The following is a 12225-nucleotide window of genomic DNA, read 5'->3' as shown; positions in this document are numbered from 1 at the left end:
ACTTGGCTATGCAAAAATGAAAGGAAAGCGGGGCATGGTGGCGCACACCTGTAATCCTAGCACTAGGGAAGCTGAGGCAGGAGGATTGCAGTGAGTTCAAGGCCAGCCTGGTCTACATAGTAAGTTCAAGTCTATCCTGAACTACATAGTGAGATCTTCTCTAAAAAAAAAAAAAAAGAGAAGAAAGGAAAGAAGACAGGCTGAGATTGCTCTTCATAAATGAAGTAAAATCCTGACCATGACTTCATTAGGTAGCATTTTTGGTTGTTTATTTGAAGGGATTGTCAGTTTTCCCTGATAAACATAAAAATACTTAAGTGTCACTTTGAGCCAGGTAAGGGAGAGATTTTAGGCTTGAGAGTAAAAGCATATTTGAGGAGAAATTTGGTTCTGAGGGAACAGACCCAGGAATTGACCAGGGCCCAGGAAGAGAAACTGCCTATGAGGGCTTCTTCTAATGGGGCACAACTGAGAGACCTGAGGTGATGTTGAAGATTTAATTTTAAATTGGGCCAGCAATGTAGCAAGTCCTCCAGCAAATCTGTTACAGAGGCTGTTCTGTAAGCACTTACCATACAGCTGTGATAGGTACTAAAATATTAAAATATTTCATACCAGTTGGTAAATAGTCTCTGTCCTGAGGCCTTTCCACTCAGTTCTCTTCATATCACCTTGAGTGCCTCTGGCCCATGCCAGGACCTTTAACCTCCGAGAGGCCCAGAAATGAAAGGTTATCCTGACCTAGCAGGACCTGTGGAATTCATTGGCTGTTCCCTGGCCTTAACCATTGTACTGTTACCATCAGCACTGCCTCCACACATGCCAGTTGGCTTGGGAGGTAAGGGGGCGAGAAAGAAGACTGTACCCACACTTGGATGGAAACAAAGTGGAGAGGGTGCAGTCATGTGAAAAGTGAGGGGGTAGCGATAGACAGAGGAAGAGGAGGCGCCATGGGTGGGAGGCAGGGGTGAGACAAGCGACATCCAGTGCAGATAAACACTTGCCAAACGTCCTCCAAGCCATCCAGAGGGCACTAGTGTCCTGCAGTCATGTAGAGAAAGGATTCAAGCTATTAATTGGATATTAAATAGAAAATGCACTGGCAGAAGGCTGGGAAATGTAGGGCTATTGGGATGATATATTAGATGGAGAGAAAGGAAACATGGCCCTTCCCATCCGGGGTCTGCTCGTTCTGACAGATTCAGCCTTCTATCACAGAACAGTCTACGGCAGAGAGCAGGTGGGCTGGGGGCGGCAGGAGTCCCCTTGCATTTCATCAGAGGCTCCGCTTGCAGGCTTCTCAGCTTGCACATTCACAGGCCACAGCGTCCCGCTGCGTGTATTAGACTCCTGCCTAGCTCCAGCAGTCTTTTTTCTCTTCTGTTCGTGTCAGAAAAATGAACAGGAAACTATGAAGCAGAAATAAAGGCAATTATTGTCAAGAGGCCTAAGCAAATCCTGCTGGGGGTGGGGGACGCTCATCTACTGTCGTGAGCCTCTTTGTCTTGGAGCTTCCTCCCCTCCCTATGGCCAGCCACCTAGAATCTTTCCTTTTCTTCTTTTTCTTTTCTTTCTTTCAGTTTTCTTTTCTTTTCTTCTTTTCTGTCTTTCTTTCTTCTTTTTTTTTTTTAGAAGGGTCTAATTATGGTATGTAGTTCAAGCTGGCCTTGAACTCACTGTGTAGCCCAGGCTGGCCTTGAACTTGCAGTGATCCTCCTGTCTCTACCTCCAGAATGCTGCTGGCTCTTTTCTTTTTTGCTCACAGGCTGCATCTTTACCTGATTGATCCCATGGACAACATGGGCAGGTTCTGCCCAAGGCTTGCTAAAGGCAGGTAAACAGCTCCTGCCTCCTTAGAGGAAAAGCCACATTGCTTCCTGGAAACCAAGCAATGGAAATGGCAACTCATCGTGATAACTGGGACTCAAGACAAACAGCCAGCCTAAAGGCCCTGAAGAGAGCAGGTGGCCCTTTCATCCCCTTGTGTGGAGAACATGATCATGCAAATGTCTCATCTGAGACCGAGGCAGCGTGTGAGATATGTCTGCGGGGCAAGACTTGTTTGGGATATTCCAGAGCAAAATCTTTTTGTGCCACCTCTCTGTCCTTCTTGGCAATGACTCTCACCTTGCTCCGCTCTGGCCACACCGATGTCCTTGCTAACCCTGGAATTTGCCAAACTCGCCTCCACCTCAGAGCTCTTAACTTCCTGTTCTCTCTGTCTGGAACATTCTAGATGCCCATGTGGCACCCTCCCTCTTCTCCCTCAGGTTCCCTCCCAAATGTCACCTTCTCAGAGATCTTCCATAACAACTCTACCCCAAGCAGCACACACCTCTAGGCACTCTCTCCATCTTTACTCACCCTTGTTTTTCATTCTAGCACTTTCCCCACAAGACACAGCTGATGTTTGAATATTCTCTGTCTCTTTCCTTAGAATATGAAGTCTAGATAACAGGTACATGACTGTTGTGTTTGCTGCAGAGATCTCAGTAACCAGAAAAAAAACTTGACGTGAGTCAGGTGCTCCATAAATGTCACTGCATGAATGATTGACTGGTCTCCCAACTCTTTCATCACCACATATTGTCTTATTATTAATTTTCCTCCCAAAGATCTTAAGACATTCTGTTGATATCACTGAAAGCTAGTCTGAGCTTCTGGACAGTGGAAACTAGTGCATATATATTCAGTGACTCGGTATGATCCCAGCCACAGAAGTCTTTAAGCTGGCTTTGCTAGTGCCATTCCAGATAAAGGTATAATTGACATTAGCCTTTCTGGCCCCCACGTCCCAGATGCAGCTGTGACCACCTGGGCTATGGGAATTGCTGACTCGAGCTTTCATCACCTCTTCTTCCCACTAAGAGATCACCTATCCACACATGGTGTACGGATACACCTGTCAACAGCCACCCAGATGTCCAGGTACTGCCCAAGTGTGGGACTCACGAGCATCTCATTTAGTCAATCAATACCAAACAAGTATTTTCCAGGCACCTACTAGGTTCTAGCTCTGCAGCACCAAACAACAGAGCTGTGAGACTAACATTGTAGAAATCCAGCAATCAAATGCTTGTTAACTTAAATTAAAACTGGCCTAGAAACCTAGAATCTTCAAAAGACATGAATGCATGCTGAAATGTTTTATTTTCAAAATTCTAGAGATGGCTGCATGATATTGTGAATGTACTTAATGCTACTAAATTATACACTTGAAATGCTTAAAAGAGTAAGTTTTATATAATATATATTTTGTCACACAGAAAGTTTCATTTTCTTTCCAAGAATATGCCTTCAACATGTGTTTTGTGATTCACCGACCTGCACTTCTTTCTCTTAAATTTTATTTGGTTAAGTAGAAAAAGAGTCGATGCAAAGAATGTTAGGTAACCCACAGAATTATCAGGAATACCAGAAAAATAGACTGAGAGCGGTTTTGAGAAATTACATTCAGAGCTTTGCTACAGAACTGCTTTGCAGCACCACCAGGAGCTGGGTGACAGTTCACCATGTCACTACTTAAATTGGGATCTTACCCTATTGCTGCTGTCCTTAGCCCCACTAGCATTTCTGCATCAAGAACTTGACCTGTCAGCCACTGCCACTCCCTCAAAATGCCTTCCACCATCTTTACCAGAAAATACTTTCCGGATGGCCTGGCATTCTTAAATTGTCCACTGTCCATGTGAGTCCCCTTCTAGAAGTCTCACATGGGTGTGTCATGTTGGTGAAACCCAGATCATGTGGGTAGGCCTTAGCCGAGAGGCAGCTGACAAAATGTTTCCAGAGTTCAACTTTAGGAATCCAGGGCTTCTGAGACAGAACTTTCTCCAAATACAAGAAGGGTTTTCAGTAGGTGCAGCCAGGAAATGTGGCAAATGTCCCCTACAGATATTCTCGTATTTTTCCCTTTCATTTGTTCCACCCACCCTCGTGGTCTCTTCTCCAAAGGTTCACTAACACCCTGCTTCTTCAGACTCTTGAATAGTTTGGGGGCATTTCACTGATTTTTCTATGTCCAAATGCACACACAGCAGGTTTTCAGGCTCACTTTGGCCAGAAGAGCATCAGAGAACAGAGCAGTTTCTCAGCAAACCAAACTCCCCTGATGCTTAATCCCAGGCAAAGTTCTCACACTTGGGACAGATCAGGGAAGAAATAGATAGAGGTGGAGAATCTGGATGACAGATTGGAAAATTATCAACCTATCATGAAGTGACTCCAATTTCTGTTCATTCACTGACTAGGCTTTGCACATGTATGTATTGAAGGCCTCCATGGCTCCATGAATCAGGTCCTATTATAGGTATTGAGGATTCAGGCATTGACAGGATAAGCAAAAGACATTGCCCTCCTGTGCGTTCTAGCAAGAGAAGAGTCTAGCAGGAAATACATGTATTATGTATTAGAGGATGAGGAATGCTATAAGGAAAAATAGGTAGGAAAAACAGTACAGTTTGTTAGGACTTTTATCACAGAGCCCACAGACAGGGAGCTTGAACAATAGAAATTTATCTTCTCACAGTTCTAGAGGTTAGAAGTCCAAGTTCAGGGTGTTCACAGGATTGCTTTCTTCTCTGGCCCCTCTCTTTGGCTTGCAGGTGTCTGTCTTCTCCCTGTGTCTTCATATGGTTGTCCTTCTACACGCATCTGCATTCCAATCTCCTCTTCACCAATCATATTGAACAATGGCCCACCAGTATGACCTCATTTTACCTCTTGAAAGACCACATCTCCAAATACAGTCACATTTTGAGGTTCTGAGGGAAGGATTTCAACAGATGAATTTGTGGAAGACAAAATTCAACCCATAGTAGAAGTGCAAGAGGACTGGATGTTACGGTTTTATTTATTTTTTACTTTTTTATGGTACTGAGGATTAACCCCAGGGGTTTGCACACACTAAACAAGTCCTTTATCACTGAGCTACATTCCCTGTCCATATCACCTGCCTCCCCACCATTTTTTGAGACAAGCTGTTGCTAAGTTGCCCAGGCTGCCCTCTAACTTGCAGTCCTCCTGCCTCAGTCTCTGAGAATCTGGGATTATAGATACTTAATTTTTGTTTTTATACTATTTTATACTATTTTGAGGATTATTTTTCTTATAAATTTTTCCAAATACAGATAAATACCCATGTACCAATCACCAGCTTCAATAACCGACACATTTTTCTTTCCCTTACCTGCTTGTGGCTTGTTTGCTTGCTTGTGTGGGGGTGTTGTTTTATTTGTTGCTGGAGAGTGTATTTTAAAGTGATTCCAGAATCATGTCACTTCAGCCCTAAAAACTTCCACGTATATCTCAAGAAACAAATATTTTCTTATATAAACTATGATACTATTATCCTACCTACCAAAAACTTTTTTAATGCCTTAGTATTATCTAATATCAAGCCACAGTAAAATTTTCTCAATTATCAAAATTGGTTTCACCAGTATTTCTACATCAGGATTCAAAGTCTACTCACTGTGTTTCCCTGTTATATCTCTTGTGTCTTCTCTAAATCCCTTAATCTAGAAGCGTCCTCCCTGCATTTTTCTCTTGCAGATTGATTTGGAGGAGTCGAGTCAGTTTCAAATTCTTTTTTTTTTTTTTTTTGTTACCGAGGATCCAACTTGGGTCTTCGTGCTTATGCAGCAGGCGAGGAAACCACTGAGCTAAATCCCAGGCCCAAAGAAACCTCTCCTTTTTTTTTTTTTTTTTTTTTGGTACAGGGGATCAAACTCGGTACCTTGCGCTTGCAAGGCAAGCAGCAGAACCACTGAGCTAAATCCCCGGACCCCGAGTCAGTTTCTGTTGAATGCCCCAGGCTCAAGCTTTCACTGATTGCTTTTTTGTGCTGTCTTTCAACAAACGCCCCCACTATATTTCCTTTAGACTGAAAGTTAGAATTAATGGTTTGACTTGATTCTGGTTCAGTTTGTTTTCCCAGCACTCTACACTGATGACACTATTTACTTCATTTTGCATCATATCTCGAGGTATGTAACATCTGAGAGCACTTCTGGTCATACTAGCCAAGACATGCTCCAATCTTTTCTTGAAGGACGGGAAAATTAGAGTTTTCTAATTCTTGTACTTCCTCCGTAATGTGCTTCATCCACAATTTTGAACTTTCCTTTATGCACTTGGTGTTTGGCTATTCTAAAATTTAGTTCATAGTGAAGAGGCAGGATAAATTCTAGGAGTAATTTTGAACATTTCATAAAAATCAGTGTTTAATAGAGTTACATTTAGAAAGCACCTGGAGCTGGGTTTTGTTTTTCTTTTTTTTAATTTAATTTTATTGGTACATTTTAGGTATACAATATAATGACAGTCATCACTGGAAATTTGCACCTTTACATAATCTCTCTTGGTTCTTATTTTTCCCCCTTCCCCTGCCCTCCCTTCAACCCCTCCATCCCTCCCTATTTACAAAGACTTTGTTTCCATTTTTTCTTTTCCTTTTTTTTTTTTTGGTACCGGGGATCGAACTGGGGTCCTTGCACTTGTGGAGCAGGCAGCAAAACCGCTGAGCTAAATCCCCGGCTGTTTTCATTTTTTCTTTTTCTCATATTAATTCCATTCCCTTCTTTTCTTTCTCCTACCCCTCCCACTTCCCCTTCCCCTTTGCCCCTTTTCTTCCTATTTCACATTACCTAGTATATATTTTAGTCCTTATTTGCACTTTCACTTTCTCACACTAGAGAAACTATTCAGTATTTACACATGTGTGTCCTATTTATTTCACTTAAGAGTATCACCTCAATGTGCATCCATTTAGCTATAAATGTCTCTAATTTCTCATTTTTTATGGCTGAGTAGTACTCCATTTTATTAAAAACCCACATCTTCTTTATTGAGTTTCCAGTTGATGAGCATTTGGGCTGTTTCCAAGTTTTAACTATTACAAACTGTGCTGCTATGAACATGGGTACACATATATCACTGTGGTATGATTCATTTAATTATTTGGGGAAGATCCCCAGCAGGGGAATAGCAGGGTCAAATGGGACTTCCAGTCCTGGTTCTTTGAGGTATCTCCATACTGATTTCCACAGTGGTTGCACCAGTCTACACTCCCACCAGCAGTGGAGCAGGGTTCCTCTTTCCCCACAGGCCCGCCAGCATTTGTTATTGGTTGATTTCATGATAGCAGCCATTCTTTCTGGGATGAGTGGAATCTCAGCGTTGTTTTCATTTGCATCTCTCGAATGACCAGTGATGTTAAACAATTTTTCGTATGTTTATTTACTATTTCTACTTCTTTGTCTGAGAAATGTCTGTTCATTTCAGATGCCCATTTTTGGTTTGGGTTTTTAAATTTGGGAGTTCTGATTTTTTTAAGTTCTTTATACATTCTAGATAGTAGACCTTTGTGTGAGGAACAGAGGGGAAAATTTTTCCCACGTTATCGGTTGTCTCTTCACACTCCTGGTGGTTTCTCTTGCTGTGCAGAAGCTTTTTAGTAAGAAGAGATCCCACTTGTTGATTGTTTGTGCTAGTTCATGGGCAACTGAGGTTTTGTTCATAAAGTTTTTTCCTACACCAATGTCTTCAAGAGTTCTACCTAACCTCTGTTCCACCGGTTCAGCATTTCCTCTCTAAATGTCTTGTAGAATTCAGCAGTGAAACCATCAGGACCTGGGCTTTTCTTAGTTGGTAAGTTTTTAATTACGTTTTCAATTTCATCAATTGATGTTCGGTTGTTGAGAATTTTTAGGTCTTCTTTGTTCAACTTTGGTAATTCATATGTATCTAGGAATCTGTCCATTTCTCCTGTGTTTCCATCTTATTGGCCTATAGGTTCTCGAAGTAGGTACTGATGATCCTCTGGATTTCTGCTGGGTCTGTTGTCATTTCACCCTTTTCATTCCTAATTGCATGGATTTGGGCCTTTTCTTTCCTTTTCCTGATAAGGCTGGCTAAGGGTTTGTCAATTTTGTTTATTCTTTTGATGAACCAACTCTTGGCTTCATTGATTTTTTGTATCATTCTCTTAGTCTCCATTGCATTGATTTCTGCTCTGATTTTCATAATTTCCTCCCTTGTATGAGCTTTGGGTTTGTCCTGCTCTTCTTTTTCTAGAAGCTTGAGGTTCAGCATCAGTTAGTTTAATTGGGCTCTCTCTGTTTTCCTAATATGAGTATTCACTGCTATGAATTTCCCTTGTAAGACTGCTTTCATTGTGTCTCATAGATTCCAATATGTTGTATTGTCATTGTCATTTAATGGAAGGAACTGTCTGATTTCCTCTTTGATTTCCTCTGTGACCCATTGGCTATTCATAAGTGTGTTGTTCAGTTTACATGTGTTTATGAAATTTTTGCAGTTTCTTTTGCTATTGATCTCCAATTTCATCGCACTATGGTCTGATAATATACAGGGGATAACTTCAATTCCTTTGCACTTGCTTAACTATGTTCTATGAGCGAGTGTGTGATCTATTTTGGAGAATAACCCATACAGCAGAAAAGAATGTGCATTTGGATTTCGTGGGGTGGAACACTCTGTAAACATCTGTTAAGTTCATTTGTTCAAGAGTTTGATTGAGTTCTAGTATTTTATTGCTTATTTTTTGTCTAGTTGATCTATTTGTGACAATGGGGTATTGAGGTCCCCCACTACTATTGTATTAGTGCTTATATGATTTTTCATGACCATTATATTTGTTTTATATAGTTGGGCACACTAGTGTTTGGTGCATAGATATTTATGATTGTCATCTCTTCCTCTTGGATTGTTCCCTTTACAAGGATGTAGTGTCCTTCTTCATCTCTCTTAATCAGTGTTGGTTTGAAATCTACTTGATCTGCAAAGAGGATAGCTACTCCTGCTTTTTTTTCAGGTTCCTGTCGAATGGAGTATTCCCCCCCTCCCTTTAACTTTCAGTCTATGAGTTTCTTTTTGAATTAAGTGTGTTTCTTATATGCAGCATATTGTTGGATCTTGATTCTTGACCCATTCTACTGGTCTATTTCTTTTGATAGGTAAATTGAGACCATTAACATTGATGCTTATAACTGATATGTATTAACTTATCATTGTCATGACTTTTTCTTTTTGTTGGATTCTCCCCCTTTGCATTTAATTTCTTGTTGCACCCAATGGATTCATTCTGTTGGGCTTCCTGGGTTGTGATCCTCACTGTCTTTTCCTAGGATATTGTCTAAAATTTTTTGGAGTGCCTGGTTTGATATTCATGAAGTTCCTAAGGTGCTCTTTGTCATGAAAGTATCTTATTTCTCCATCAATTTTGAAAGATAGTTTTGAAAGGTACATCAATCTGGGTTGGAGGGTGTTTTCCTTTAGGGCTTGAAATATGTTACTACAAAGTCTTCTTGCTTTGAGGGTTTGCAATGAGAAGTCTGCTGTGATTCTGATGGGTTTTCCTTTGTATGTGATTTGTTTCTTTTCTCTATCTGCTTCTAGAACTTTGTTCTTCTGTTGGGTTTCTGGAATCTTAACAATTATATGCCTATGGGTAGATTTTTTTTGATCAAGGCTAGTTTGAGTCCATTATGCCTCACTTATCTGTTTGTCAAGTTCTTTTCCCCTGCTTGGGAAGTTTTCTGCCATCACTTATATGAACAGTTTTTTTATGTCATCTGCACTCTCTCCTGTTTCTTCATTGACTCTGATCAGTCTTATGTTATTCTTCTTTGCATTGTCTAGCAGCTGCTGGATTGATTTGTCATGGTTCCTTACAATTTTTAGGAAATTTTTCTTTTCCTGGTCACTAATTGCAATCTTATCTTCTATATCTGAAATTCTGTCCTCACATTGGCTCATTCTGCTGCATAAACTTTCAGTGGAGTTTTTAATCTCCTGGAAATCTGTTTGTATCTGTTTTATGGATTCCATTTGTTTCCTATGTTGGGATTCCATCATGTTCCTCAGATCCTCTATTTTTTAATATATTTTTTGTCCTCTCTAGATTTATTAATCATGTCTTGCACTATGGGCAGAATCTCTGCTGTTACCTGAGAAATTATTTGTGATTTCATTTTTTCCAGATCCTCTTTTGTTGCCAGTTCAGGGAGTCCAGGTGGTTGATTATCAGTGTTCCATCTCGTTTCCCTTTGGGGTTGCTGTAGGTGATTTGGAAGTGTGGTTTTGAGGCTTGTTTGCATGTCTTCTCATTTCGAGGGGGGTGGCTAGCAGCTCACCTCCTCTCCACTGGGACTTGGAGCTGGGTTTTGAAAGGACATCTGCATTGAATTTTTGTAAAATAAGAAGATAAGTTTTTGGTATCCACTTAATATTAAATTACTATCTTTGAAAGCCTGAAGATATAGCATTTGCTTTCTATATGTGAGGCATACAGTTTTCAAATAGAAAGATCTGGATAAATACTTAACTAATTTACTGATTGAAGGGCCTATATACAATCTAAAGGACTGGTTCTTAATCTTCTTTCCAGTATTAGACACACCACAAAAGATGCCCAACACCTCTAGAGGAGTGACAATCTTGTAGCATTAAGTCTGTGCTAGGTACTGTGGTAAGTGCTGTACATGCATGAGCCCATTTAGTCATCTTGCAGCTCTCTGAGGTAGGGACTCTTACTCCCCATTCCACAGACGAAGAAATGGAGGTCAATCAGGTAAAGTTAATTGCCCAAGGTCACATAGCTAGAAACTGAGTAAAACCCAGGAAGTGTGTATGCTGAGGAGGACACTACACCACAGTGTGGTTGGTAAATGTCTCGTTCCCAGAGAATTCACTATAATGAATGTTCTCTACCATTCAGAAAGCAACTTTGGATCCATTTTAATTCAATTATTTTGTTAAAAGACATAAATCAATGGGAAATATTTACTCTTTGATCAGTAAAGAACTTTTTGAAGCATACATGACATTGACCATGACAGGCTAACAGGCTGGTGGAGACTCCAGCTGAAGACATATTAACAAGGATGTTTTCTTTCTTCTTGCAGTGCTGGGATTGAACCCAGGGCCTCATTCATGCTAGATGAGCAATTTACTACTGAGCTATATCCCTAGCCCCAGATGCTGACCTGCTTAAGCCATTCAATTCTAGCTGGGTTTTGGAGCCCTTCTGGAGGGAACTGGATTGTCAAGTAATACTAGCTACTATTTATATAGGCCTCACAATGTGGTAGACAATAATATAAACCTTTAAACTTGGCTCTTCCCCACCTACTTATAGAGCTGTGTTTCCAGCAAACTTCATTCTAAACCTATTTCCCTTAGAATGTCCCCTAGAGATCCTGCAGGATCCAGGCAAGAAAGCTAAATTTATCCCAGTTTCTTGAAGGACCTGTCAGTTCAGCCTAGCCCTGCTTTCCAGAAGTGATTTCACAAATTGTTGGTGAGCTGAGCTGAGATGCAAATCACTGCCCTTCAGAAGCAATTCGCCCACTTCCCTCCCTGCCCCAGAGAGGACTCTCTGGGTTCCTCTGAGCTAGAATGCTTCTGAACAGCTGTTCCATCCTCTGTGGCATGAATCAAAACACACAAAATCCCAGCAACAAAGCTGAGAGGCAGGCAGACCTTATTCTGACTTGACAGCTTTCACATCTCTGTCAACCTGTCTTTCCCCATTTAGGAAGCATGGCAGCTCCAGCTTTCTTTCTAAATAATACATAAGCATCCATCCATGACTCAAGCCAGATATTCATTGATACTCCAACTACACCCTTTCCAGGTTCTTTCATGTTCCCTGAGTCATCATCTACATCAGAGCCTGCACCAGCCCCACCTGACAAGGTCTCAGCCTGAGTTCCTCAGCATCTCCACCCCCAACCAGCCTCTGTTCAGCCACCCACTCCCTCCAGCAGGCTGGAATGGAGAGGGGGAGATCAAGAGCTGTGAAAAAAATAATGAAATGAGCAAAGCTTTGGAAATGAGAAAAACTGCAAACTGGAAACCCTTCAAGCCAAGGTTGGGGCAGCCCCTGTTAGGAGAGCAATAAAGAAAAAGCAGTTGATGCAATTTAGAAGCAAATGGCCCTTTCATCTGGAGAGGCTGCGTAATGAAAAGCACACTCTGCCAGGGAGGGAGAGTGAACTCCATCCAGCAAGAAGCATGTGCTCCATGCAGCAGACAAAAGGCTGCCTGGCTGCCGGCTGCTGCTCATAAAAGCAGCTGAGGGCGGAGAGAAGGAGCAGAAAGTGGCTGGGGGTTTTACACTTTTGCGTCTTGTGAATGTTCTCTTCAGGGTCTGACCCTGGGCTCAGATGCAGCAGGACAGAAGGAATGCTCACCAGAGCA

Source organism: Heterocephalus glaber, unplaced genomic scaffold (genome assembly GCF_053883595.1).
Source record: "Heterocephalus glaber isolate CG9 unplaced genomic scaffold, H.glaber_assembly_v1.0 deba00001555, whole genome shotgun sequence".
In the NCBI taxonomy this organism is placed as follows: domain Eukaryota; kingdom Metazoa; phylum Chordata; class Mammalia; order Rodentia; family Bathyergidae; genus Heterocephalus; species Heterocephalus glaber.
Note: the sequence above shows the minus strand (reverse complement) of the source record.